Here is a 5,003-nt window from a genome sequence, read left to right as displayed (position 1 = left end):
CGGTAACAGTCTTGATTTGTTATTACGCAATATTACACTTCACTAAGTAAACTGGGATGAAACGTCAACGTGACTGAAGATAAAATCAGTTCTTGCCGTTATTCGTGCAATTCGACGCCTGCGAATTTACTAATTTCATTACACGTCATAATTCACTAGGGTTCTCCACTGCGGTTCCCTTCTCGTGCAACACACTTTGTAACTGTAAGAGCACCTATTACCTTGCCTACTCTTGCTTTACTTCTAATCGCCGCCGCTGCCTTCTTGTCTCTTAATGTTATACGCCCATCATTTGCTATTATATCACTTCGTAGGCAACTCCTTTACTTCACAAGCTTTTTTCTTTACGTCCATCCTTCTCCTTCATATGCTTTCGAAATACGCAACTGTAAAGTATGCTACGAAATACATCGGCCTTCTCGTTAACAGTTCCCCAAAGTCTAGCTCTAGCAGTTCGGGACGATCTCACCTGGAATGCGGAGGTGTCTTCTTTCTTTAATTGTTATTATTTAGCAGATTTCGGGGGCGGGTATCTCGACAGTGGTGCTAGCTTTAGGATGTTTTGTTAAGCAGACGTGACTTCAGTACACTTCGGCTTCAATTTCACATTTACAACATGACCTTTACAGTTAATAAGCAAATGTAATTATCATATTTAAGGTAGTCAGAGAAATTACGGTTACGTATTCTCCTGCTCTTAATGTCCGCCTAGCTACGTAGCCTTCAGCAGAAACGGCTGTAGCCTAGACAACTTTTTTTTTTAAGTGCACCACATAAGAACAAACACCTGCGCGGCATGCAGGGTGTACCGCGTAACTTATGTCATGATGTTTAACATGTGCAAGTGGCACGTATCTGGACAAAGCTACGCTAACACAAAGCGACGGCAAACAACGTCACCTTGGTTCTGTGCAGCTACGTCTCACTTGCATATGTTTAAAATTTGTCGCAAGTTACGTGGGACGACCTGCATATGCGCCATAGAGGGACAGTACAAGCACAGCGTGCATTGGTGAGTCGTTTCGGCAGGCTGCCGGTGCAAGATGGGTTGCACAGCACACGTGTTTGAGCTCTTGAACTGTATTTAGCTCCATTCATTGACAAAGAGCGCCACCGCTGTTTCCTGTTCACCATGGCCAAGAAATCACATTGCGTTTAAAATGGCCTTAACAGATGAAGAGCAAAATGTGAACAAGGTGAATGCAGGAGCCGACGTTTCGACAAGTGGACTTGTCTTCTTCAAGGCAAGAAGACAAGGACTTGAAGAAGACAAGTCCACTTGTCGAAACGTTGGCTCCTGCATTCACCTTGTTCACGTTTTGCTCATCGTCTTGAATTTCCATCTCCCGCATTCTCCGTCTTTTCTCTTAACAGACGAAGAAACTTGCCTTCGGCAGCAATAACATTCAAACCGGTGGCATTTGAGCGCCTTACGTAGGTCTGCAGCTCGAAAATGTAGTCCCTGAAAATAAATAAGATGTTCATGACGCCCAGCTGGCAGAAGAGTACTGGCGCCAAGACCACGACCTCCGAGATTCCAGGTTAAAATTTCAAATTTGCTTATTTCCAACGACATTGTTGTGGGTAACCCGGGCGAAAAGGCTGCAATGTGGGTGTCATACGGCGCACCGTCCATAGCGATAGAGTCTAATCGGTATTGAATCTCTCGGTCGCGATCGGCTCGTCTGAGCAACATCTCCCTCTCCTTCTCTGTGCGTGCTTTATCTTTCGGTCTCCCGTTATCACTTCCCCTGTGCAGGGTAGCACAGTCGATAATCTGTCTTCCGGTAAACCTCCCTGACTTTCGCATCTAATTGGTCTCTCCCTCTCTCTCTCTCTCTCTGTGTGTGTGTGTGAAAGGGAGGCAATCGCGATCGAGAATCTCGATCCGCATCAGACTCGATCGCACTCGAAAGTGGCCGTGTCACTGGTATTAAAAACAACTTGGGCCGTCTGCAGCGGAGCGCAGACTCCTTTGCCAGGAATGCACATAAACAGCTGTGCAAATATACTACAATAAGATACAGCCTGAGACACAAAGCAGCCTACGAGACAATTAAACAGATACTGCATATTCAACTCTACTACACAATTACGCGTGCAGATCACGGGCGCGTGGTCTCTGAGCTCATTTTACGCCTACATAGTTTCTTCCAATATGATCTTCAAGGGAACCTGCCGCCGCCGCCGCCTATGCGGGTTTCCTAAGGGACGCTGTGACGCCAATGAAAAATGCCAAAAAAAAACGGGTGTGCGAGGCAAGCCTCGACAGTGGCTTAGTTTAAAACATGTTTGTTCTGCACAAATAGGTAGTGTCCCAAACATGGCGGTCATAACCTGTTCGCGGATCCTGCAATGGCTTGCGGCGCGTGCCGCTAAGAAAAAGCATAGCCTTCGAGATTGACGTTTGTTACTCAGAGGGAGCAGTCGGTTAGGCGTGGATTTGGACACTACCCGCTATGCCTTCATTTGTTTGCCCGTAATGCATTACTTCGTTCAGTTTTGCTCCAATTCGACGGGAGTAGGCTCACGAAACAAGAACGGACGATTGAGACTGATAAACAGCGCAGAACGTGGGCATTGTAGTTATTGTGGTGACCATGCGCGCTGCGCGTCTCTGGCGGCCTTCTAAACGGTGACAGCATGACGGCGCCGACGCCGACGGCGCGAACGAGCCTCGAGCGTCCCTATCATTACCGTCGCAACAAAATCTAATCATGTGGTTTAACGTATCACAGCAACTCATGGGTCTTTAAGAAGCGCCGTAATGGGTGCTCCAGATTCATTTAGACCGCGTGTTTTTTTAATGTCTACCTAAATGTGGTGACGCGAGCGTTCTTGCATTCCGCCTGCATTCGGCCATGACTCGAGCCCGCGACCTCGTGCTCAGCAGCCGAACGCCATAGCAACCAAGCCACTGCAGAATTATTACTACGCCCATGTATACCACGTGAAAGTGTGTGTGTGTGCTCATTTCAAAGATCGTTAAATGGAACTTTATTGTTATTGTATTGACTGGAAAATGTTTTTACAAATATAATTGCAGGAGAGAAAGAATCAAACGTCCGCTCTTCTATTTGTTGGATTGAGCACATATTCGATAATGGTATGTAAAATATTTACGGTATTTATGTACGTATTTGAATTATGCAGCGTTCTTGCCTTTCATTTTGTTTTCGCGTTGTAGTTGTCGTTGGCGTGGTGGCACGGATTAAGAGTACAACTTTCTGCTTTTATGTAGTTGGCTTTTTTTTTTTTTGCTTCTATGTAGTTTTATGTAGTTTCGTGAGTTTCATTTTTTTATTGTTCTTCTTTTCACCTGTGCGAATGCTCTCACAATGAAACAAGCCATCGTGCTTGGTTGTTTGAGAGATAAATCTGAATCCTGTCATCTGTATGAAGCAGAAGCTTCGCTTCGGCCTCAATTGTTTTAACAGAAATGCTCAAATTATTCGCAACGTAAGAAAAATAAAACACGCACAAAGTTTACAAAACTACAGCTCAGTATCAAGAACAGTTACTGCAGCTTCGTATACAGCATCATTTAGAAAACTTAAACGGAAACAAATGTGATATCAGTCTACAGCTTGCCTGAAATAGTTACCATGTTTACGAGGGTCTTGCAAAAGTCCTATTCACAAGCGTGATATATTAGAATGAGGCACGTATAATGTAATAACGTTGTCCACTTCAAAAGATGCCTCAAAAGATAAAGCTTTCAGAATTATGATATCGTTCTTATTGCTGAGTTTCAGAGTTGTAAAGATTATACGTAAGTAATCCGATTCGTTCTGTGATTTTTAAAAAAAATTTATTTAAGCCCCACACCCGGCCCCATTGCAAATTTTGCTAGCACACTGAAAGTTGCAATACACCGTCTGAGGATCGTTCCACCGAGATATATTCTTTTTTTACAGCGGACCTGTTGTACGCTAGTATCCAGCGGATCGCTGCGTGTGTAGACCGAGCGCGTAGACCAAAAACAACGTAGCGTTGATACAAAGCAAAAGCGTATCGCCCGGTGTGCCCTCTCCACTCACCACCTGTGCGTCGTCCGTAGGTGGCATGTATAATGAAGTCTACCTACAAAAGAAATAATAATAAATAAAACTACAACGGCAAACTTAAAAGGGCCAATGAGTGTGTGTTTGGATGGTGACGTCACGCGCTGCATAGGCACGTTATCTGAGTTGCATTTCAGCCGTGCAACGCCGCGTATTGTGCTGACCGAACAAGAACGCCACGCCTACGAAGAACGACGGCGCGAGCAGAAGCGGGAACAGGTGGTAAGGCGGCGGGAGGTTGCTAACGCCGAGTCTACCATAGCGACCACGAAGCTACAGTCACCTTAGTGACGAAATAATAGAGAGGGTAGAAACTGACAATCTATGTGGCATGCGCCTTTATTTAAATCAATGTATAGTTTATCACCATATATACAGCTCCGCTCGACATCCACCTTCACGGAGTGGAATGGCACTGATGTTTTTTTTTTTTCCTTTTTCTTTTTTAAATCGGTTCATCATTGGAGGAGGTAGAACCAGTTGACGCTCCTGTTACCCTGCCGTCGGCAGCCTAGCGTCACTGCCAACGGATAGGGCTCTTCGATGCCAATCATCAGCGGAGACACTCTTACCACGACTATATAGCGCCCGCAAACGCCGTTCCTTCCCTGCCCTTTTCAATGCCGGAGCCGAGGTACTGCGTTAAGTTCGCGCGTCGAACCCCACCTCTTTATTTTTTTTTAAGCGAAGCTTTCTTTGTCTCTTCGACTTTTGCGTCACCACTGCTGCTGTTTTCTTGCGTGCCGTATCAGGGTGCGCTCAGAGCACAACGGAACGCGCGCGCACACACACACACACACGCACACGCACACGCACACGCACGCACGCACGCACACACACACACACACACACACACACACACACACACACACACACACACACACACACACACACACACACACACACACACACACACACACACACACACACACGCACGCA

Source organism: Dermacentor variabilis, chromosome 6 (assembly GCF_050947875.1).
Source record: "Dermacentor variabilis isolate Ectoservices chromosome 6, ASM5094787v1, whole genome shotgun sequence".
In the NCBI taxonomy this organism is placed as follows: Eukaryota; Metazoa; Arthropoda; class Arachnida; order Ixodida; family Ixodidae; genus Dermacentor; species Dermacentor variabilis.
Note: the sequence above shows the minus strand (reverse complement) of the source record.